Source organism: Pleurodeles waltl, chromosome 7 (assembly GCF_031143425.1).
Source record: "Pleurodeles waltl isolate 20211129_DDA chromosome 7, aPleWal1.hap1.20221129, whole genome shotgun sequence".
NCBI classification, from domain to species: domain Eukaryota; kingdom Metazoa; phylum Chordata; class Amphibia; order Caudata; family Salamandridae; genus Pleurodeles; species Pleurodeles waltl.
This window is the reverse complement of record NC_090446.1, coordinates 1,025,647,077-1,025,671,863: the sequence shown is the minus strand read 5'-3', so window position 1 is coordinate 1,025,671,863 and position 24,787 is coordinate 1,025,647,077. Positions and strand designations below refer to the sequence as shown.

At 46.1% G+C, this 24,787-nt stretch overlaps 1 protein-coding gene across 1 annotated transcript in view; it reads right to left on the bottom strand.

The window, feature by feature from the left end:
- The window catches only part of LOC138245863 (ATP-binding cassette sub-family A member 9-like), a 2,236,336-nt gene that overhangs the window by 175,986 nt on the left and 2,035,563 nt on the right, over positions 1-24,787 (bottom strand). The gene's annotated exons all lie outside the window — the stretch shown is intronic.

Genomic DNA, 24,787 nt, shown 5'->3' with positions numbered 1-24,787 from the left:
TTGCAAAAAACACCTCTGTTTTCTGTCAAAAAATGGGATGTGTCCTCGTTGTGTTTTGGGGCATTTCCTGTCGCGGGCGCTAGGCCTACCCACAAAAGTGAGGGATCATTTGTTTCGGGAAACTTGGGGGAACTCTGGGTGGAAGGAAATTTGTGGCTCCTCTCAGATTCCAGAACTTTCTGTCACCGAAATGTGAGGAAAATGTGTTTTTTTACCCAAATTGTGAGGTTTGCAAAGGATTCTGGGTAACAGAACCTGGTCAGAGCCCCACAACTCACCCCATCTTGGATTCCCCTAGGTCTCTAGTTTTAAAAAATGCACAGGTTTGGTAGGTTTCCTTAGGTGCCGGCTGAGCTAGAGGCCAAAATCTACAGGTAGGCACTATGCAAAAAACACCTCTGTTTTCTGTCAAAATATGGGATGTGTCCACATTGTGTTTTGGGGTAATTCTTTCCGCGGGCGCTGGGCCTACCTACACAAGTGAGGTATCATTTGCATCGGGAGACTTGGGGGAATGCTGGGTAGAAGGAAATTTGTGGCTCCTCTCAGATTCCAGAACTTTCTGTAACCGAAATGTGAGGAAAATTTTTTTTTTTAGCCCAATTTTGAGGTTAGCAAAGGATTCTGGGTAACAGAACCTGGTCAGAGCCCCACAAGTCACCCCATCTTGGATTCCCCTAGGTCTCTAGTTTTAAAAAATACACAGGTTTGGTAGGTTTCCCTAGGTGCCGGCTGAGCTAGAGGCCAAAATCTACAGGTAGGCACTTTGCAAAAAACACCTCTGTTTTCTGTCAAAAATGGGATGTGTCCTCGTTGTGTTTTGGGGCATTTGCTGTCGCGGGCGCTAGACCTACCCACACAAGTGAGATATCATTTGTATCAGGAAACTTGGGGGAACGCTGGGTGAAAGGAAATTTGTGGCTCCTCTCAGATTCCAGAACTTTCTGTCACCGAAATGTGAGGAAAATGTGTTTTTTTAGCCAAATTTTGAGGTTTGCAAAGGATTCTGGGTAACAGAACCTGGTCAGAGCCCTACAACCCACCCCATCTTGGATTCCCCTAGGTCTCTAGTTTTAAAAAATGCACAGGTTTGGTAGGTTTCCCTAGGTGCCGGCTGAGCTAGAGGCCAAAATCTACAGGTAGGCACTTTGCAAAAAACACCTCTGTTTTCTGTCAAAATATGGGATGTGTCCACGTTGTGTTTTGGGGTAATTCCTTCCGCGGGCGCTAGGCCTACCCACACAAGTGAGGTATGATTTGTATCGGGAGACTTGAGGGAACGCTGGGTAGAAGGAAATTTGTGGCTCCTCTCAGATTCCAGAACTCTCTGTCATCGAAATGTGAGGAAAATGTGTTTTTTTAGCCAAATTTTGAGGTTTGCAAAGGATTCTGGGTAACAGAACCTGGTCAGAGCCCCACAAGTCACCCCATCTTGGATTCCCCTAGGTCTCTAGTTTTCAAACATGCACAGGTTTGGTAGGTTTCCCTAGGTGCCGGCTGAGCTAGAGGCCAAAATCTACAGGTAGGCACTTTGCAAAAAACACCTCTGTTTTCTGTCAAAAAATGGGATGTGTCCTCGTTGTGTTTTGGGGCATTTCCTGTTGCGGGCGCTAGGCCTACCCACACAAGTGAGGTATGATTCTTATCAGGAGTCTTGGGTGAACGCTGGGTGGAAGGAAATTTGTGGCTCCTCTCAGATTCCAGAACTTTCTGTCACCGAAATGTAAGGAAAATGTGTTTTTTTTACTCACAATTTGAGGTTTGCAAAGGATTCTGGGTAACAGAACCTGGTCAGAGCCCCACAAATCACCTCATCTTGGATTCCCCTAGGTCTCTAGTTTTCAAAAATGCACAAGTTTGGTAGGTTAACCTAGGTGCCGGCTGAGCTAGAGGCCAAAATCTACAGGTAGGCACTTTGCAAAAAACACCTCTGTTTTCTGTCAAAAAATGGGATGTGTCCTCGTTGTGTTTTGGGGCATTTCCTGTCGCGGGCGCTAGGCCTACCCACAAAAGTGAGGGATCATTTGTTTCGGGAAACTTGGGGGAACGCTGGGTGGAAGGAAATTTGTGGCTCCTCTCAGATTCCAGAACTTTCTGTCACCGAAATGTGAGGAAAATGTGTTTTTTTACCCAAATTGTGAGGTTTGCAAAGGATTCTGGGTAACAGAACCTGGTCAGAGCCCCACAACTCACCCCATCTTGGATTCCCCTAGGTCTCTAGTTTTAAAAAATGCACAGGTTTGGTAGGTTTCCTTAGGTGCCGGGTGAGCAAGAGGCCAAAATCTACAGGTAGGCACTATGCAAAAAACACCTCTGTTTTCTGTCAAAATATGGGATGTGTCCACATTGTGTTTTGGGGTAATTCTTTCCGCGGGCGCTGGGCCTACCCACACAAGTGAGGTATCATTTGTATCGGGAGACTTGGGGGAATGCTGGATAGAAGGAAACTTGTAGCTCCTCTCAGATTCCAGAACTTTCTGTAACCGAAATGTGAGGAAAATTTGTTTTTTTAGCCAAATTTTAGGGTTGCAAAGGATCCTGGGTAACAGAACCTGGTCAGAGCCCCACAAGTCACCCCATCTTGGATTCCCCTAGGTCTCTAGTTTAAAAAAATGCACAGGTTTGGTAGGTTTCCCTAGATACCGGCTGAGCTAGAGGCCAAAATCTACAGGTATGCACTTTTCAAAAAACACCTCGGTTTTCTGTCAAAAAATGGGATATGTCCACGTTGTGTTTTGGGGCATTTCCTGTCGCTGGCGCTAGGCCTACTTTTATCAGGAGACTTGGGGGAATGCTGGGTGGAAGGAAATGTTTGGCTCCTCTCAGATTCCAGAACTTTCTTTTACCGAAATGTGAGGAAAATGTGTTTTTTTAGCCCAATTTTGAGGTTAGCAAAGGATTCTGGGTAACAGAACCTGATCAGAGCCCCACAAGTCACCCCATCTTGGATTCCCCTAGGTCTCTAGTTTTCAAAAATACACAGGTTTGGTAGGTTTCCCTAGGTGCCGGCTGAGCTAGAGGCCAAAATCTACAGGTAGGCACTTTGCAAAAAACACCTCTGTTTTCTGTCAAAAATGGGATGTGTCCTCGTTGTGTTTTGGGGCATTTCCTGTCGCGGGCGCTAGACCTACCCACACAAGTGAGATATCATTTGTATCAGGAAACTTGGGGGAACGCTGGGTGAAAGGAAATTTGTGGCTCCTCTCAGATTCCAGAACTTTCTGTCACCGAAATGTGAGGAAAATGTGTTTTTTTAGCCAAATTTTGAGGTTTGCAAAGGATTCTGGGTAACAGAACCTGGTCAGAGCCCTACAACCCACCCCATCTTGGATTCCCCTAGGTCTCTAGTTTTAAAAAATGCACATGTTTGTTAGGTTTCCCTAGGTGCCGGCTGAGCTAGAGGCCAAAATCTACAGGTAGGCACTATGCAAAAAACACCTCTGTTTTCTGTCAAAATATGGGATGTGTCCACATTGTGTTTTGGGGTAATTCTTACCGCGGGCGCTGGGCCTACCCACACAAGTGAGATATCATTTGTATCAGGAAACTTGGGGGAACGCTGGGTGAAAGGAAATTTGTGGCTCCTCTCAGATTCCAGAACTTTCTGTCACCGAAATGTGAGGAAAATGTGTTTTTTTAGCCAAATTTTGAGGTTAGCAAAGGATTCTGGGTAACAGAACCTGGTCAGAGCCCCACAAGTCACCCCATCTTGGATTCCCCTAGGTCTCTAGTTTTAATAAATGCACAGGTTTGGTAGGTTTCCTTAGGTGCCGGCTGAGCTAGAGGCCAAAATCTACAGGTAGGCACTATGCAAAAAACACCTCTGTTTTCTGTCAAAATATGGGATGTGTCCACATTGTGTTTTGGGGTAATTCTTACCGCGGGCGCTGGGCCTACCCACACAAGTGAGGTATCATTTGTATCGGGAGACTTTGGGGAATGCTGGGTAGAAGGAAATTTGTGGCTCCTCTCAGATTCCAGAACTTTCTGTGACCGAAATGTGAGGAAAATTTGTTTTTTTAGCCAAATTTTAGGGTTGCAAAGGATCATGGGTAACAGAACCTGGTCAGAGCCCCACAAGTCACCCCATCTTGGATTCCCCTAGGTCTCTAGTTTTAAAAAATGCACAGGTTTGGTAGGTTTCCCAAGATACCGGCTGAGCTAGAGGCCAAAATCTACAGGTATGCACTTTGCAAAAAACACCTCGGTTTTCTGTCAAAAAATGGGATATGTCCACGTTGTGTTTTGGGGCATTTCCTGTCGCTGGCGCTAGGCCTACTTTTATCAGGAGACTTGGGGGAACGCTGGGTGGAAGGAAATGTTTGGCTCCTCTCAGATTCCAGAACTTTCTTTTACCGAAATGTGAGGAAAATGTGTTTTTTTAGCCCAATTTTGAGGTTAGCAAAGGATTCTGGGTGACAGAACCTGGTCAGAGCCCCACAAGTCACCCCATCTTGGATTCCCCTAGGTCTCTAGTTTTCAAAAATACACAGGTTTGGTAGGTTTCCCTAGGTGCCGGCTGAGCTAGAGGCCAAAATCTACAGGTAGGCCCTTTGCAAAAAACACCTCTGTTTTCTGTCAAAAATGGGATGTGTCCTCGTTGTGTTTTGGGGCATTTCCTGTCGCGGGCGCTAGACCTACCCACACAAGTGAGATATCATTTGTATCAGGAAACTTGGGGGAACGCTGGGTGAAAGGAAATTTGTGGCTCCTCTCAGATTCCAGAACTTTCTGTCACCGAAATGTGAGGAAAATGTGTTTTTTTAGCCAAATTTTGAGGTTTGCAAAGGATTCTGGGTAACAGAACCTGGTCAGAGCCCTACAACCCACCCCATCTTGGATTCCCCTAGGTCTCTAGTTTTAAAAAATGCACAGGTTTGGTAGGTTTCCCTAGGTGCCGGCTGAGCTAGAGGCCAAAATCTACAGGTAGGCACTTTGCAAAAAACACCTCTGTTTTCTGTCAAAATATGGGATGTGTCCACGTTGTGTTTTGGGGTAATTCCTTCCGCGGGCGCTAGGCCTACCCACACAAATGAGGTATGATTTGTATCGGGAGACTTGAGGGAACGCTGGGTAGAAGGAAATTTGTGGCTCCTCTCAGATTCCAGAACTCTCTGTCATTGAAATGTGAGGAAAATGTGTTTTTTTAGCCAAATTTTGAGGTTTGCAAAGGATTCTGGGTAACAGAACCTGGTCAGAGCCCCACAAGTCACCCCATCTTGGATTCCCCTCGGTCTCTAGTTTTCAAACATGCACAGGTTTGGTAGGTTTCCCTAGGTGCCGGCTGAGCTAGAGGCCAAAATCTACAGATAGGCACTTTGCAAAAAACACCTCTGTTTTCTGTCAAAAAATGGGATGTGTCCTCGTTGTGTTTTGGGGCATTTCCTGTTGCGGGCGCTAGGCCTACCCACACAAGTGAGGTATGATTCTTATCAGGAGACTTGGGTGAACGCTGGGTGGAAGGAAATTTGTGGCTCCTCTCAGATTCCAGAACTTTCTGTCACCGAAATGTAAGGAAAATGTGTTTTTTTTAATCACAATTTGAGGTTTGCAAAGGATTCTGGGTAACAGAACCTGGTCTGAGCCCCACAAATCACCTCATCTTGGATTCCCCTAGGTCTCTAGTTTTCAAAAATGCACAAGTTTGGTAGGTTAACCTAGGTTCCGGCTGAGCTAGAGGCCAAAATCTACAGGTAGGCACTTTGCAAAAAACACCTCTGTTTTCTGTCAAAAAATGGGATGTGTCCTCGTTGTGTTTTGGGGCATTTCCTGTCGCGGGCGCTAGGCCTACCCACAAAAGTGAGGGATCATTTGTTTCGGGAAACTTGGGGGAACTCTGGGTGGAAGGAAATTTGTGGCTCCTCTCAGATTCCAGAACTTTCTGTCACCGAAATGTGAGGAAAATGTGTTTTTTTACCCAAATTGTGAGGTTTGCAAAGGATTCTGGGTAACAGAACCTGGTCAGAGCCCCACAACTCACCCCATCTTGGATTCCCCTAGGTCTCTAGTTTTAAAAAATGCACAGGTTTGGTAGGTTTCCTTAGGTGCCGGCTGAGCTAGAGGCCAAAATCTACAGGTAGGCACTATGCAAAAAACACCTCTGTTTTCTGTCAAAATATGGGATGTGTCCACATTGTGTTTTGGGGTAATTCTTTCCGCGGGCGCTGGGCCTACCTACACAAGTGAGGTATCATTTGCATCGGGAGACTTGGGGGAATGCTGGGTAGAAGGAAATTTGTGGCTCCTCTCAGATTCCAGAACTTTCTGTAACCGAAATGTGAGGAAAATTTTTTTTTTTAGCCCAATTTTGAGGTTAGCAAAGGATTCTGGGTAACAGAACCTGGTCAGAGCCCCACAAGTCACCCCATCTTGGATTCCCCTAGGTCTCTAGTTTTAAAAAATACACAGGTTTGGTAGGTTTCCCTAGGTGCCGGCTGAGCTAGAGGCCAAAATCTACAGGTAGGCACTTTGCAAAAAACACCTCTGTTTTCTGTCAAAAATGGGATGTGTCCTCGTTGTGTTTTGGGGCATTTGCTGTCGCGGGCGCTAGACCTACCCACACAAGTGAGATATCATTTGTATCAGGAAACTTGGGGGAACGCTGGGTGAAAGGAAATTTGTGGCTCCTCTCAGATTCCAGAACTTTCTGTCACCGAAATGTGAGGAAAATGTGTTTTTTTAGCCAAATTTTGAGGTTTGCAAAGGATTCTGGGTAACAGAACCTGGTCAGAGCCCTACAACCCACCCCATCTTGGATTCCCCTAGGTCTCTAGTTTTAAAAAATGCACAGGTTTGGTAGGTTTCCCTAGGTGCCGGCTGAGCTAGAGGCCAAAATCTACAGGTAGGCACTTTGCAAAAAACACCTCTGTTTTCTGTCAAAATATGGGATGTGTCCACGTTGTGTTTTGGGGTAATTCCTTCCGCGGGCGCTAGGCCTACCCACACAAGTGAGGTATGATTTGTATCGGGAGACTTGAGGGAACGCTGGGTAGAAGGAAATTTGTGGCTCCTCTCAGATTCCAGAACTCTCTGTCATCGAAATGTGAGGAAAATGTGTTTTTTTAGCCAAATTTTGAGGTTTGCAAAGGATTCTGGGTAACAGAACCTGGTCAGAGCCCCACAAGTCACCCCATCTTGGATTCCCCTAGGTCTCTAGTTTTCAAAAATGCACAGGTTTGGTAGGTTTCCCTAGGTGCCGGCTGAGCTAGAGGCCAAAATCTACAGGTAGGCACTTTGCAAAAAACACCTCTGTTTTCTGTCAAAAAATGGGATGTGTCCTCGTTGTGTTTTGGGGCATTTCCTGTTGCGGGCGCTAGGCCTACCCACACAAGTGAGGTATGATTCTTATCAGGAGTCTTGGGTGAACGCTGGGTGGAAGGAAATTTGTGGCTCCTCTCAGATTCCAGAACTTTCTGTCACCGAAATGTAAGGAAAATGTGTTTTTTTTACTCACAATTTGAGGTTTGCAAAGGATTCTGGGTAACAGAACCTGGTCAGAGCCCCACAAATCACCTCATCTTGGATTCCCCTAGGTCTCTAGTTTTCAAAAATGCACAAGTTTGGTAGGTTAACCTAGGTGCCGGCTGAGCTAGAGGCCAAAATCTACAGGTAGGCACTTTGCAAAAAACACCTCTGTTTTCTGTCAAAAAATGGGATGTGTCCTCGTTGTGTTTTGGGGCATTTCCTGTCGCGGGCGCTAGGCCTACCCACAAAAGTGAGGGATCATTTGTTTCGGGAAACTTGGGGGAACGCTGGGTGGAAGGAAATTTGTGGCTCCTCTCAGATTCCAGAACTTTCTGTCACCGAAATGTGAGGAAAATGTGTTTTTTTACCCAAATTGTGAGGTTTGCAAAGGATTCTGGGTAACAGAACCTGGTCAGAGCCCCACAACTCACCCCATCTTGGATTCCCCTAGGTCTCTAGTTTTAAAAAATGCACAGGTTTGGTAGGTTTCCTTAGGTGCCGGGTGAGCAAGAGGCCAAAATCTACAGGTAGGCACTATGCAAAAAACACCTCTGTTTTCTGTCAAAATATGGGATGTGTCCACATTGTGTTTTGGGGTAATTCTTTCCGCGGGCGCTGGGCCTACCCACACAAGTGAGGTATCATTTGTATCGGGAGACTTGGGGGAATGCTGGATAGAAGGAAACTTGTAGCTCCTCTCAGATTCCAGAACTTTCTGTAACCGAAATGTGAGGAAAATTTGTTTTTTTAGCCAAATTTTAGGGTTGCAAAGGATCCTGGGTAACAGAACCTGGTCAGAGCCCCACAAGTCACCCCATCTTGGATTCCCCTAGGTCTCTAGTTTAAAAAAATGCACAGGTTTGGTAGGTTTCCCTAGATACCGGCTGAGCTAGAGGCCAAAATCTACAGGTATGCACTTTTCAAAAAACACCTCGGTTTTCTGTCAAAAAATGGGATATGTCCACGTTGTGTTTTGGGGCATTTCCTGTCGCTGGCGCTAGGCCTACTTTTATCAGGAGACTTGGGGGAATGCTGGGTGGAAGGAAATGTTTGGCTCCTCTCAGATTCCAGAACTTTCTTTTACCGAAATGTGAGGAAAATGTGTTTTTTTAGCCCAATTTTGAGGTTAGCAAAGGATTCTGGGTAACAGAACCTGATCAGAGCCCCACAAGTCACCCCATCTTGGATTCCCCTAGGTCTCTAGTTTTCAAAAATACACAGGTTTGGTAGGTTTCCCTAGGTGCCGGCTGAGCTAGAGGCCAAAATCTACAGGTAGGCACTTTGCAAAAAACACCTCTGTTTTCTGTCAAAAATGGGATGTGTCCTCGTTGTGTTTTGGGGCATTTCCTGTCGCGGGCGCTAGACCTACCCACACAAGTGAGATATCATTTGTATCAGGAAACTTGGGGGAACGCTGGGTGAAAGGAAATTTGTGGCTCCTCTCAGATTCCAGAACTTTCTGTCACCGAAATGTGAGGAAAATGTGTTTTTTTAGCCAAATTTTGAGGTTTGCAAAGGATTCTGGGTAACAGAACCTGGTCAGAGCCCTACAACCCACCCCATCTTGGATTCCCCTAGGTCTCTAGTTTTAAAAAATGCACATGTTTGTTAGGTTTCCCTAGGTGCCGGCTGAGCTAGAGGCCAAAATCTACAGGTAGGCACTATGCAAAAAACACCTCTGTTTTCTGTCAAAATATGGGATGTGTCCACATTGTGTTTTGGGGTAATTCTTTCCGCGGGCGCTGGGCCTACCCACACAAGTGAGGTATGATTTGTATCGGGAGACTTGAGGGAACGCTGGGTAGAAGGAAATTTGTGGCTCCTCTCAGATTCCAGAACTCTCTGTCATCGAAATGTGAGGAAAATGTGTTTTTTTAGCCAAATTTTGAGGTTTGCAAAGGATTCTGGGTAACAGAACCTGGTCAGAGCCCCACAAGTCACCCTATCTTGGATTCCCCTAGGTCTCTAGTTTTCAAAAATGCACAGGTTTGGTAGGTTTCCCTAGGTGCCGGCTGAGCTAGAGGCCAAAATCTACAGGTAGGCACTTTGCAAAAAACACCTCTGTTTTCTGTGAAAAAATGGGATGTGTCCTCGTTGTGTTTTGGGGCATTTCCTGTTGCGGGCGCTAGGCCTACCCACACAAGTGAGGTATCATTTTTATCAGGAGGCTTGAGGGAACGCTAGGTGGAAGGAAATTTGTGGCTCCTCTCAGATTCCAGAACTTTCTGTCACCGAAATGTGAGGAAAATGTGTTTTTTTAGCCAAATTTTGAGGTTTGCAAAAGGATTCTGGGTAACAGAACCTGGTCAGAGCCCCACAAGTCACCCCATCTTGGATTCCCCTAGGTCTCTAGTTTTCAGAAATGCACAGGTTTGGTAGGTTTCCCTAGGTGCCGGCTGAGCTAGTGGCCAAAATCTACAAGTAGGCACTTTGCAAAAAACACCTCAGTTTTCTGTCAAACAATGTGATGTGTCCACGTCGTGTTTTGGGGCATTACCTATTGTGGGTGCTAGGCCCACCCACACAAGTGAGGTATCATTTTTATCAGGAGACTTGGGGGAACGCTGGGTGGAAGGAAATTTGTGGCTCCTCTCAGATTCCAGAACTTTCTGTAACCGAAATGTGAGGAAAATTTGTTTTTTTAGCCAAATTTTGAGGGTTGCAAAGGATCCTGGGTAACAGAACCTGGTCAGAGCCCCACAAGTCACCCCATCTTAGATTCCCCTAGGTCTCTAGTTTTAAAAAATGCACAGGTTTGGTAGGTTTCCCTAGGTACCGGCTGAGCTAGAGGCCAAAATCTACAGGTAGGCACTTTGCAAAAAACACCTCTGTTTTCTGTCAAAAAATGGGATGTGTCCACGTTGTGTTTTGGGGCATTTCCTGTCGCTGGCGCTAGGCCTACCCACACAAGTGAGGTATCAGTTGTATCGGGAGACTTGGGGGAACGCTGGGTGGAAGGAAATGTTTGGCTCCTCTCAGATTCCAGAACTTTCTGTCACCGAAATGTGAGGAAAATGTGTTTTTTTAGCCAAATTTTGAGGTTTGCAAAGGATTCTGGTTAACAGAACCAGGTCAGAGCCCCACAAGTCCGCCCATCTTGGATTCCCCTAGGTCTCTAGTTTTAAAAAATGCACAGGTTTTGTAGGTTTCCCTAGGTGCCGGCTGAGCTATAGGCCAAAATCTACAGGTAGGCACTTTGCAAAAAACACCTCTGTTTTCTGTCAAAAAATGGGATGTGTCCTCGTTGTGTTTTGGGGCATTTCCTGTCGCGGGCGCTAGGCCTACCCACACAAGTGAGGTATCAGTTGTATCGGGAAACTTGGGGCAACGCTGGGTGGAAGGAAATATGTGGCTCCTCTCCGATTCCAGAACTTTCTGTCACCGAAATGTGAGGAAAATGTGTTTTTTTACCCAAATTTTGAGGTTTGCAAAGGATTCTGGGTAACACAACCTGGTCAGAGCCCCACAACCCACCCCATCTTGGATTCCCCTAGGTCTCTAGTTTTAAAAAATGCATAGGTGTGGTAGGTTTCCCTAGGTGCCGGCTGAGCTAGAGGCCAAAATCTACAGGTAGGCACTATGCCAAAAACACCTCTGTTTTCTGTCAAAATATGGGATGTGTCCACATTGTGTTTTGGGGTAATTCCTTCCGCGGGCGATGGGCCTACCCACACAAGTGAGGTATCATTTGTATCAGGAGACTTGGGGGAACACTGGGTAGAAGGAAATTTGTTGCTCCTCTCAGATTCCAGAACTTTCTGTCACCGAAATGTGAGGAAAATGTGTTTTTTTAGCCAAATTTTGAGGTTTGCAAAAGGATTCTGGGTAACAGAACCTAGTCAGAGCCCCACAAGTCACCCCATCTTGGATTCCCCTAGGTCTCTAGTTTTCAGAAATGCACAGGTTTGGTAGGTTTCCCTAGGTGCCGGCTGAGCTAGTGGCCAAAATCTACAAGTAGGCACTTTGCAAAAAACACCTCAGTTTTCTGTCAAACAATGTGATGTGTCCACGTCGTGTTTTGGGGCATTACCTGTTGTGGGTGCTAGGCCAACCCACACAAGTGAGGTATCATTTTTATCAGGAGACTTGGGGGAACGCTGGTTGGAAGGAAATTTGTGGCTCCTCTCAGATTCCAGAACTTTCTGTAACCGAAATGTGAGGAAAATTTGTTTTTTTAGCCAAATTTTGAGGGTTGCAAAGGATCCTGGGTAACAGAACCTGGTCAGAGCCCCACAAGTCACCCCATCTTAGATTCCCCTAGGTCTCTAGTTTTAAAAAATGCACAGGTTTGGTAGGTTTCCCTAGGTACCGGCTGAGCTAGAGGCCAAAATCTACAGGTAGGCACTTTGCAAAAAACACCTCTGTTTTCTGTCAAAAAATGGGATGTGTCCACGTTGTGTTTTGGGGCATTTCCTGTCGCTGGCGCTAGGCCTACCCACACAAGTGAGGTATCATTTTTATCAGGAGACTTGGGGGAACGCTGGGTGGAAGGAAATGTTTGGCTCCTCTCAGATTCCAGAACTTTCTGTCACCGAAATGTGAGGAAAATGTGTTTTTTTAGCCAAATTTTGAGGTTTGCAAAGGATTCTGGTTAACAGAACCAGGTCAGAGCCCCACAAGTCCGCCCATCTTGGATTCCCCTAGGTCTCTAGTTTTAAAAAATGCACAGGTTTGGTAGGTTTCCCTAGGTGCCGGCTGAGCTATAGGCCAAAATCTACAGGTAGGCACTTTGCAAAAAACACCTCTGTTTTCTGTCAAAAAAGGGATGTGTCCTCGTTGTGTTTTGGGGCATTTCCTGTCGCGGGCGCTAGGCCTACCCACACAAGTGAGGTATCAGTTGTATCGGGAAACTTGGGGCAACGCTGGGTGGAAGGAAATATGTGGCTCCTCTCCGATTCCAGAACTTTCTGTCACCGAAATGTGAGGAAAATGTGTTTTTTTACCCAAATTTTGAGGTTTGCAAAGGATTCTGGGTAACACAACCTGGTCAGAGCCCCACAACCCACCCCATCTTGGATTCCCCTAGGTCTCTAGTTTTAAAAAATGCACAGGTTTGGTAGGTCTCCCTAGGTGCCGGCTGAGCTAGAGGCCAAAATCTACAGGTAGGCACTTTGCAAAAAACACCTCTGTTTTCTGTCAAAATATGGGATGTGTCCACGTCGTGTTTTGGGGAATTACCTGTTCTAGGCGCTAGGCCCACCCACACAACTGAGGTATCATTTTTATCGGGAGACTTGGGGGAACGCTGGGTGGAAGGAAATGTTTGGCTCCTCTCAGATTCCAGAACTTTCTTTTACTGAAATGTGAGGAAAATGTGTTTTTTTAGCCAAATTTTGAGGGTTGCAAAGGATTCTGGGTAACAGAATCTGGTCAGAGCCCCACAAGTCACCCCATCTTGGATTCCCCTAGGTCTCTAGTTTTCAAAAATACACAGGTTTGGTAGGTTTCCCTAGGTGCCGGCTGAGCTAGAGGCCAAAATCTACAGGTAGGCACTTTGCAAAATACACCTCTGTTTTCTGTCAAAAAATGGGATGTGTCCTCGTTGTGTTTTGGGGCATTTCCTGTCGCGGGCGCTAGACCTACCCACACAAGTGAGGTATCATTTGTATTGGGAAACTTGGGGGAACGCTGGGTGGAAGGAAATTTGTGGCTCCTCTCAGATTCCAGAACTTTCTGTCACCGAAATGTGAGAAAAATGTGTTTTTTTACCCAAATTGTGAGGTTTGCAAAGGATTCTGGGTAACAGAACCTGGTCAGAGCCCCACAAGTCACCCCATCTTGGATTCCCCTAGGTCTCTAGTTTTAAAAAATGCTCAGGTTTGGTAGCTTTCCCTAGGTACCGGCTGAGCTAGAGGCCAAAATCTACAGGTAGGCACTTTGCAAAAAACACCTCTGTTTTCTGTCAAAAAATGGGATGTGTCCACGTTGTGTTTTGGGGCATTCCCTGTCGCTGGCGCTAGGCCTACCCACACAAGTGAGGTATCATTTTTATCAGGAGTCTTGGGGGAACGCTGGGTGGAAGGAAATGTTTGGCTCCTCTCAGATTCCAGAACTTTCTGTCACCGAAATGTGAGGAAAATGTGTTTTTTTAGCCAAATTTTGAGGGTTGCAAAGGATTCTGGGTAACAGAACCTGGTCAGAGCCCCACAAGTCACCCCATCTTGGATTCCCCTAGGTCTATAGTTTAAAAAAATGCACAGGTTTGGTAGGTTTCCCTAGGTGCCGGCTGAGCTATAGGCCAAAATCTACAGGTAGGCACTTTGCAAAAAACACCTCTGTTTTCTGTCAAAAAATGGGATGTGTCCTCGTTGTTTTTTGGGGCATTTCCTGTCGCGGGCACAAGACCTACCCACACAAGTGAGGTATCATTTGTATTGGGAAACTTGGGGGAACGCTGGGTGGAAGGAAATTTGTGGCTCCTCTCAGATTCCAGAACTTTCTGTCACCGAAATGTGAGAAAAATGTGTTTTTTTACCCAAATTGCGAGGTTTGCAAAGGATTCTGGGTAACAGAACCTGGTCAGAGCCCCACAAGTCACTCCATCTTGGATTCCCCTAGGTCTCTAGTTTTAAAAAATGCTCAGGTTTGGTAGGTTTCCCTAGGTACCGGCTGAGCTAGAGGCCAAAATCATCAGGTAGGCCCTTTGCAAAAAACACCTCTGTTTTCTGTCAAAATATGGGATGTGTCCACGTCGTGTTTTGGGGAATTACCTGTTCTATGCGCTAGGCCCACCCACACAACTGAGGTATCATTTTTATCGGGAGACTTGGGGGAACGCTGGGTGGAAGGAAATGTTTGGCTCCTCTCAGATTCCAGAACTTTCTGTCACCGAAATGTGAGGAAAATGTGTTTTCTTAGCCAAATTTTGAGGGTTGCAAAGGATTCTGGGTAACAGAACCTGGTCAGAGCCCCACAAGTCACCCCATCTTGGATTCCCCTAGGTCTATAGTTTTCAAAAATACACAGGTTTGGTAGGTTTCCCTAGGTGCCGGCTGAGCTAGAGGCCAAAATCTACAGGTAGGCACTTTGCAAAAAACACCTCTGTTTTCTGTCAAAAAATGGGATGTGTCCTCGTTGTGTTTTGGGGCATTTCCTGTCGCGGGCGCTAGGCCTACCCACAAAAGTGAGGGATCATTTGTTTCGGGAAACTTGGGGGAACGCTGGGTGGAAGGAAATTTGTGGCTCCTCTCAGATTCCAGAACTTTCTGTCACCGAAATGTGAGGAAAATGTGTTTTTTTACCCAAATTGTGAGGTTTGCAAAGGATTCTGGGTAACAGAACCTGGTCAGAGCCCCACAACTCACCCCATCTTGGATTCCCCTAGGTCTCTAGTTTTAAAAAATGCACAGGTTTGGTAGGTTTCCTTAGGTGCCGGGTGAGCAAGAGGCCAAAATCTACAGGTAGGCACTATGCAAAAAACACCTCTGTTTTCTGTCAAAATATGGGATGTGTCCACATTGTGTTTTGGGGTAATTCTTTCCGCGGGCGCTGGGCCTACCCACACAAGTGAGGTATCATTTGTATCGGGAGACTTGGGGGAATGCTGGGTAGAAGGAAACTTGTGGCTCCTCTCAGATTCCAGAACTTTCTGTAACCGAAATGTGAGGAAAATTTGTTTTTTTAGCCAAATTTTAGGGTTGCAAATGATCCTGGGTAACAGAACCTGGTCAGAGCCCCACAAGTCACCCCATCTTGGATTCCCCTAGGTCTCTAGTTTAAAAAAATGCACAGGTTTGGTAGGTTTCCCTAGATACCGGCTGAGCTAGAGGCCAAAATCTACAGGTATGCACTTTTCAAAAAACACCTCGGTTTTCTGTCAAAAAATGGGATATGTCCACGTTGTGTTTTGGGGCATTTCCTGTCGCTGGCGCTAGGCCTACTTTTATCAGGAGACTTGGGGGAACGCTGGGTGGAAGGAAATGTTTGGCTCCTCTCAGATTCCAGATCTTTCTTTTACCGAAATGTGAGGAAAATGTGTTTTTTTAGCCCAATTTTGAGGTTAGCAAAGGATTCTGGGTAACAGAACCTGGTCAGAGCCCCACAAGTCACCCCATCTTGGATTCCCCTAGGTCTCTAGTTTTCAAAAATACACAGGTTTGGTAGGTTTCCCTAGGTGCCGGCTGAGCTAGAGGCCAAAATCTACAGGTAGGCACTTTGCAAAAAACACCTCTGTTTTCTGTCAAAAATGGGATGTGTCCTCGTTGTGTTTTGGGGCATTTCCTGTCGCGGGCGCTAGACCTACCCACACAAGTGAGATATCATTTGTATCAGGAAACTTGGGGGAACGCTGGGTGAAAGGAAATTTGTGGCTCCTCTCAGATTCCAGAACTTTCTGTCACCGAAATGTGAGGAAAATGTGTTTTTTTAGCCAAATTTTGAGGTTTGCAAAGGATTCTGGGTAACAGAACCTGGTCAGAGCCCTACAACCCACCCCATCTTGGATTCCCCTAGGACTCTAGTTTAAAAAAATGCACAGGTTTGTTAGGTTTCCCTAGGTGCCGGCTGAGCTAGAGGCCAAAATCTACAGGTAGGCACTTTGCAAAAAACACCTCTGTTTTCTGTCAAAATATGGGATGTGTCCACGTTGTGTTTTGGGGTAATTCCTTCCGCGGGCGCTAGGCCTACCCACACAAGTGAGGTATGATTTGTATCGGGAGACTTGAGGGAACGCTGGGTAGAAGGAAATTTGTGGCTCCTCTCAGATTCCAGAACTCTCTGTCATCGAAATGTGAGGAAAATGTGTTTTTTTACTCACAATTTGAGGTTTGCAAAGGATTCTGGGTAACAGAACCTGGTCAGAGCCCCACAAATCACCTCATCTTGGATTTCCCTAGGTCTCTAGTTTTCAAAAATGCACAGGTTTGGTAGGTTTCCCTAGGTGCCGGCGGAGCTAGAGGCCAAAATCTAAAGGTAGGCACTTTGCAAAAAACACCTCTGTTTTCTGTCAAAAAATGGGATGTGTCCTCATTGTGTTTTGGGGCATTTCCTGTCGCGGGTGCTAGGCCTACCCACAGAAGTGAGGTATCATTTTTATCAGGAGGCTTGAGGGAACGCTAGGTGGAAGGAAATTTGTGGCTCCTCTCAGATTCCAGAACTTTCTGTCACCGAAATGTAAGGAAAATGTTTTTTTTTAGTCACATTTTGAGGTTTGCAAAGGATTCTGGGTAACACAACCTGGTCAGAGCCCCACAACCCACCCCATCTTGGATTCCCCTAGGTCTCTAGTTTTAAAAAATGCACAGGTTTGGTAGGTTTCCCTAGGTGCCGGCTGAGCTAGAGGCCAAAATCTACAGGTAGGCACTATGCCAAAAACACCTCTGTTTTCTGTCAAAATATGGGATGTGTCCACATTGTGTTTTGCGGTAATTCCTTCCGCGGGCGATGGGCCTACCCACACAAGTGAGGTATCATTTGTATCAGGAGACTTGGGGGAACACTGGGTAGAAGGAAATTTGTTGCTCCTCTCAGATTCCAGAACTTTCTGTCACCGAAATGTGAGGAAAATGTGTTTTTTTAGCCAAATTTTGAGGTTTGCAAAAGGATTCTGGGTAACAGAACCTGGTCAGAGCCCCACAAGTCACCCCATCTTGGATTCCCCTAGGTCTCTAGTTTTCAGAAATGCACAGGTTTGGTAGGTTTCCCTAGGTGCCGGCTGAGCTAGTGGCCAAAATCTACAAGTAGGCACTTTGCAAAAAACACCTCAGTTTTCTGTCAAACAATGTGATGTGTCCACGTCGTGTTTTGGGGCATTACCTGTTGTGGGTGCTAGGCCCACCCACACAAGTGAGGTATCATTTTTATCAGGAGACTTGGGGGAACGCTGGGTGGAAGGAAATTTGTGGCTCCTCTCAGATTCCAGAACTTTCTGTAACCGAAATGTGAGGAAAATTTGTTTTTTTAGCCAAATTTTGAGGGTTGCAAAGGATCCTGGGTAACAGAACCTGGTCAGAGCCCCACAAGTCACCCATCTTAGATTCCCCTAGGTCTCTAGTTTTAAAAAATGCACAGGTTTGGTAGGTTTCCCTAGGTACCGGCTGAGCTAGAGGCCAAAATCTACAGGTAGGCACTTTGCAAAAAACACCTCTGTTTTCTGTCAAAAAATGGGATGTGTCCACGTTGTGTTTTGGGGCATTTCCTGTCGCTGGTGCTAGGCCTACCCACACAAGTGAGGTATCAGTTGTATCGGGAGACTTGGGGGAACGCTGGGTGGAAGGAAATGTTTGGCTCCTCTCAGATTCCAGAACTTTCTGTCACCGAAATGTGAGGAAAATTTGTTTTTTTAGCCAAATTTTGAGGTTTGCAAAGGATTCTGGTTAACAGAACCAGGTCAGAGCACCACAAGTCCGCCCATCTTGGATTCCCCTAGGTCTCTAGTTTTAAAAAATGCACAGGTTTGGTAGGTTTCCCTAGGTGCCGGCTGAGCTATAGGCCAAAATCTACAGGTAGGCACTTTGCAAAAAACACCTCTGTTTTCTGTCAAAAAATGGGATGTGTCCTCGTTGTGTTTTGGGGCATTTCCTGTCGCGGGCGCTAGGCCTACCCACACAAGTGAGGTATCAGTTGTATCGGGAAACTTGGGGCAACGCTGGGTGGAAGGAAATATGTGGCTCCTCTCCGATTCCAGAACTTTCTGTCACCGAAATGTGAGGAAAATGTGTTTTTTTACCCAAATTTTGAGGTTTGCAAAGGATTCTGGGTAACACAACCTGGTCAGAGCCCCACAACCCACCCCATCTTGGATTCCCCTAGGTCTCTAGTTTTAAAAAATGCATAGGTGTGGTAGGTTTCCCTAGGTGCCGGCTGAGCTAGAGGCCAAAATCTACAGGTAGGCACTATGCCAAAAACACCTCTGTTTTCTGTCAAAATATGGGATGTGTCCACATTGTGTTTTGGGGTAATTCCTTCCGCGGGCGATGGGCCTACCCACACAAGTGAGGTATCATTTGTATCAGGAGACTTGGGGGAACACTGGGTAGAAGGAAATTTGTTGCTCCTCTCAGATTCCAGAACTTTCTGTCACCGAAATGTGAGGAAAATGTGTTTTTTTAGCCAAATTTTGAGGTTTGCAAAAGGATTCTGGGTAACAGAACCTAGTCAGAGCCCCACAAGTCACCCCATCTTGGATTCCCCTAGGTCTCTAGTTTTCAGAAATGCACAGGTTTGGTAGGTTTCCCTAGGTGCCGGCTGAGCTAGTGGCCAAAATCTACAAGTAGGCACTTTGCAAAAAACACCTCAGTTTTCTGTCAAACAATGTGATGTGTCCACGTCGTGTTTTGGGGCATTACCTGTTGTGGGTGCTAGGCCCACCCACACAAGTGAGGTATCATTTTTATCAGGAGACTTGTGGGAACGCTGGTTGGAAGGAAATTTGTGGCTCCTCTCAGATTCCAGAACTTTCTGTAACCGAAATGTGAGGAAAATTTGTTTTTTTAGCCAAATTTTGAGGGTTGCAAAGGATCCTGGGTAACAGAACCTGGTCAGAGCCCCACAAGTCACCCCATCTTAGATTCCCCTAGGTCTCTAGTTTTAAAAAATGCACAGGTTTGGTAGGTTTCCCTAGGTACCGGCTGAGCTAGAGGCCAAAATCTACAGGTAGGCACTTTGCAAAAAACACCTCTGTTTTCTGTCAAAAAATGGGATGTGTCCACGTTGTGTTTTGGGGCATTTCCTGTCGCTGGCGCTAGGCCTACCCACACAAGTGAGGTATCATTTTTATCAGGAGACTTGGGGGAACGCTGGGTGGAAGGAAATGTTTGGCTCCTCTCAGATTCCAGAACTTTCTGTCACCGAAATGTGAGGAAAATGTGTTTTTTTAGCCAAATTTTGAGGTTTGCAAAGGATTCTGGTTAACAGAACCAGGTCAGAGCCCCACAAGTCCGCCCATCTTGGATTCCCCTAGGTCTCTAGTTTTAAAAAATGCACAGGTTTGGTAGGTTTCCCTAGGTGCCGGCTGAGCTATAGGCCAAAATCTACAGGTAGGCACTTTGCAAAAAACACCTCTGTTTTCTGTCAAAAAATGGGATGTGTCCTCGTTGTGTTTTGGGGCATTTCCTGTCGCGGGCGCTAGGCCTACCCACACAAGTGAGGTATCAGTTGTATCGGGAAACTTGGGGCAACGCTGGGTGGAAGGAAATATGTGGCTCCTCTCCGATTCCAGAACTTTCTGTCACCGAAATGTGAGGAAAATGTGTTTTTTTACCCAAATTTTGAGGTTTGCAAAGGATTCTGGGTAACACAACCAGGTCAGAGCCCCACAACCCACCCCATCTTGGATTCCCCTAGGTCTCTAGTTTTAAAAAATGCACAGGTTTGGTAGGTCTCCCTAGGTGCCGGCTGAGCTAGAGGCCAAAATCTACAGGTAGGCACTTTGCAAAAAACACCTCTGTTTTCTGTCAAAATATGGGATATGTCCACGTCGTGTTTTGGGGAATTACCTGTTCTAGGCGCTAGGCCCACCCACACAACTGAGGTATCATTTTTATCGGGAGACTTGGGGGAACGCTGGGTGGAAGGAAATGTTTGGCTCCTCTCAGATTCCAGAACTTTCTTTTACTGAAATGTGAGGAAAATGTGTTTTTTTAGCCAAATTTTGAGGGTTGCAAAGGATTCTGGGTAACAGAATCTGGTCAGAGCCCCACAAGTCACCCCATCTTGGATTCCCCTAGGTCTCTAGTTTTCAAAAATACACAGGTTTGGTAGGTTTCCCTAGGTGCCGGCTGAGCTAGAGGCCAAAATCTACAGGGAGGCACTTTGCAAAATACACCTCTGTTTTCTGTCAAAAAATGGGATGTGTCCTCGTTGTGTTTTGGGGCATTTCCTGTCGCGGGCGCTAGACCTACCCACACAAGTGAGGTATCATTTGTATTGGGAAACTTGGTGGAACGCTGGGTGGAAGGAAATTTGTGGCTCCTCTCAGATTCCAGAACTTTCTGTCACCGAAATGTGAGAAAAATGTGTTTTTTTACCCAAATTGTGAGGTTTGCAAAGGATTCTGGGTAACAGAACCTGGTCAGAGCCCCACAAGTCACCCCATCTTGGATTCCCCTAGGTCTCTAGTTTTAAAAAATGCTCAGGTTTGGTAGCTTTCCCTAGGTACCGGCTGAGCTAGAGGCCAAAATCTACAGGTAGGCACTTTGCAAAAAACACCTCTGTTTTCTGTCAAAAAATGGGATGTGTCCACGTTGTGTTTTGGGGCATTTCCTGTCGCTGGCGCTAGGCCTATCCACACAAGTGAGGTATCATTTTTATCAGGAGTCTTGGGGGAACGCTGGGTGGAAGGAAATGTTTGGCTCCTCTCAGATTCCAGAACTTTCTGTCACCGAAATGTGAGGAAAATGTGTTTTTTTAGCCAAATTTTGAGGTTTGCAAAGGATTCTGGGTAACACAACCTGGTCAGAGCCCCACAACCCACCCCATCTTGGATTCCCCTAGGTCTCTAGTTTTAAAAAATGCACAGGTTTGGTAGGTCTCCCTAGGTGCCGGCTGAGCTAGAGGCCAAAATCTACAGGTAGGCACTTTGCAAAAAACACCTCTGTTTTCTGTCAAAATATGGGATGTGTCCACGTCGTGTTTTGGGGAATTACCTGTTCTAGGCGCTAGGCCCACCCACACAACTGAGGTATCATTTTTATCGGGAGACTTGGGGGAACGCTGGGTGGAAGGAAATGTTTGGCTCCTCTCAGATTCCAGAACTTTCTTTTACTGAAATGTGAGGAAAATGTGTTTTTTTAGCCAAATTTTGAGGGTTGCAAAGGATTCTGGGTAACAGAATCTGGTCAGAGCCCCACAAGTCACCCCATCTTGGATTCCCCTAGGTCTCTAGTTTTCAAAAATACACAGGTTTGGTAGGTTTCCCTAGGTGCCGGCTGAGCTAGAGGCCAAAATCTACAGGTAGGCACTTTGCAAAATACACCTCTGTTTTCTGTCAAAAAATGGGATGTGTCCTCGTTGTGTTTTGGGGCATTTCCTGTCGCGGGCGCTAGACCTACCCACACAAGTGAGGTATCATTTGTATTGGGAAACTTGGTGGAACGCTGGGTGGAAGGAAATTTGTGGCTCCTCTCAGATTCCAGAACTTTCTGTCACCGAAATGTGAGAAAAATGTGTTTTTTTACCCAAATTGTGAGGTTTGCAAAGGATTCTGGGTAACAGAACCTGGTCAGAGCCCCACAAGTCACCCCATCTTGGATTCCCCTAGGTCTCTAGTTTTAAAAAATGCTCAGGTTTGGTAGGTTTCCCTAGGTACCGGCTGAGCTAGAGGCCAAAATCTACAGGTAGGCACTTTGCAAAAAACACCTCTGTTTTCTGTCAAAAAATGGGATGTGTCCACGTTGTGTTTTGGGGCATTTCCTGTCGCTGGCGCTAGGCCTACCCACACAAGTGAGGTATCATTTTTATCAGGAGTCTTGGGGGAACGCTGGGTGGAAGGAAATGTTTGGCTCCTCTCAGATTCCAGAACTTTCTGTCACCGAAATGTGAGGAAAATGTGTTTTTTTAGCCAAATTTTGAGGGTTGCAAAGGATTCTGGGTAACAGAACCTGGTCAGAGCCCCACAAGTCACCCCATCTTGGATTCCCCTAGGTCTATAGTTTAAAAAAATGCACAGGTTTGGTAGGTTTCCCTAGGTGCCGGCTGAGCTATAGGCCAAAATCTACAGGTAGGCACTTTGCAAAAAACACCTCTGTTTTCTGTCAAAAAATGGGATGTGTCCTCGTTGTTTTTTGGGGCATTTCCTGTCGCGGGCACAAGACCTACCCACACAAGTGAGGTATCATTTGTATTGGGAAACTTGGGGGAACGCTGGGTGGAAGGAAATTTGTGGCTCCTCTCAGATTCCAGAACTTTCTGTCACCGAAATGTGAGAAAAATGTGTTTTTTTACCCAAATTGTGAGGTTTGCAAAGGATTCTGGGTAACAGAACCTGGTCAGAGCCCCACAAGTCACTCCATCTTGGATTCCCCTAGGTCTCTAGTTTTAAAAAATGCTCAGGTTTGGTAGGTTTCCCTAGGTACCGGCTGAGCTAGAGGCCAAAATCATCAGGTAGGCCCTTTGCAAAAAACACCTCTGTTTTCTGTCAAAATATGGGATGTGTCCACGTCGTGTTTTGGGGAATTACCTGTTCTATGCGCTAGGCCCACCCACACAACTGAGGTATCATTTTTATCGGGAGACTTGGGGGAACGCTGGGTGGAAGGAAATGTTTGGCTCCTCTCAGATTCCAGAACTTTCTGTCACCGAAATGTGAGGAAAATGTGTTTTTTTAGCCAAATTTTGAGGGTTGCAAAGGATTCTGGGTAACAGAACCTGGTCAGAGCCCCACAAGTCACCCCATCTTGGATTCCCCTAGGTCTATAGTTTTCAAAAATACACAGGTTTGGTAGGTTTCCCTAGGTGCCGGCTGAGCTAGAGGCCAAAATCTACAGGTAGGCACTTTGCAAAAAACACCTCTGTTTTCTGTCAAAAAATGGGATGTGTCCTCGTTGTGTTTTGGGGAATTTCCTGTCGCGGGCGCTAGACCTACCCACACAAGTGAGGTATCATTTGTATTGGGAAACTTGGGGGAACGCTGGGTGGAAGGAAATTTGTGGCTCCTCTCAGATTCCAGAACTTTCTGTCACCGAAATGTGAGAAAAATGTGTTTTGTTACCCAAATTGTGAGGTTTGCAAAGGATTCTGGGTAACAGAACCTGGTCAGAGCCCCACAAGTCACCCCATCTTGGATTCCCCTAGGTCTCTAGTTTTAAAAAATGCTCAGGTTTGGTAGGTTTCCCTAGGTACCGGCTGAGCTAGAGGCCAAAATCTACAGGTAGGCACTTTGCAAAAAACACCTCTGTTTTCTGTCAAAAAATGGGATGTGTCCACGTTGTATTTTGGGGCATTTCCTGTCGCTGGCGCTAGGCCTACCCACACAAGTGAGGTATCATTTTTATCAGGAGACTTGGGGGAACGCTGGGTGGAAGGAAATGTTTGGCTCCTCTCAGATTCCAGAACTTTCTGTCACCGAAATGTGAGGAAAATGTGTTTTTTTAGCCAAATTTTGAGGGTTGCAAAGGATTCTGGGTAACAGAACCTGGTCAGAGCCCCACAAGTCACCCCATCTTGGATTCCCCTAGGTCTATAGTTTTAAAAAATGCACAGGTTTGGTAGGTTTCCCTAGGTGCCGGCTGAGCTATAGGCCAAAATCTACAGGTAGGCACTTTGCAAAAAACACCTCAGTTTTCTGTCAAAAAATGGGATGTGTCCTCGTTGTGTTTTGGGGCATTTCCTGTCGCGGGCGCAAGGCCTACCCACACAAGTGAGGTATCATTTGTATTGGGAAACTTGGGGGAACGCTGGGTGGAAGGAAATTTGTGGCTCCTCTCAGATTCCAGAACTTTCTGTCACCGAAATGTGAGAAAAATGTGTTTTTTTACCCAAATTGTGAGGTTTGCAAAGGATTCTGGGTAACAGAACCTGGTCAGAGCCCCACAGGCACCCCATCTTGGATTCCCTTCGGTCTCTAGTTTTAAAAAATGCATAGGTGTGGTAGGTTTTCCTAGGTGCCGGCTGAGCTAGAGGCCAAAATCTACAGGTAGGCACTTTGCAAAAAACACCTCTGTTTTCTGTCAAAATATGGGATGTGTCCACGTTGTGTTTTGGGGTAATTCCTTCCGCGGGCGCTAGGCCTACCCACACAAGTGAGGTATGATTTGTATCGGGAGACTTGGGGGAACGCTGGGTAGAAGGAAATTTGTGGCTCCTCTCAGATTCCAGAACTTTCTGTCATCGAAATGTGACGAAAATGTGTTTTTTTTAGCGAAATTTTGAGGTTTGCAAAGGATTCTGGGTAACAGAACCTGGTCAGAGCCCCACAAGTCACCCCATCTTGGATTCCCCTACGTCTCTAGTTTTCAGAAAGGCACAGGTTTGGTAGGTTTCCCTAGGTGCCGGCTGAGCTAGAGGTCAAAATCTACAAGTAGGCACTTTGCAAAAAACACCTCAGTTTTCTGTCAAAAAATGTGATGTGTCCACATCGTGTTTTGGGGCATTACCTGTTCTAGGCGCTAGGCCCACCCACACAACTGAGGTATCATTTTTATCAGGAGACTTGGGGGAACACTGGGTGGAAGGAAATTTGTGGCTCCTCTCAGATTCCAGAACTTTCTGTAACCGAAATGTGAGGAAAATTTGTTTTTTTAGCCAAATTTTGAGGGTTGCAAAGGATCCTGGGTGACAGAACCTGGTCAGAGGCCCACAAGTCACCCCATCTTGGATTCCCCTAGGTCTCTAGTTTAAAAAAAATCACAGGTTTGGTAGGTTTCCCTAGGTTCCGGCTGAGCTAGAG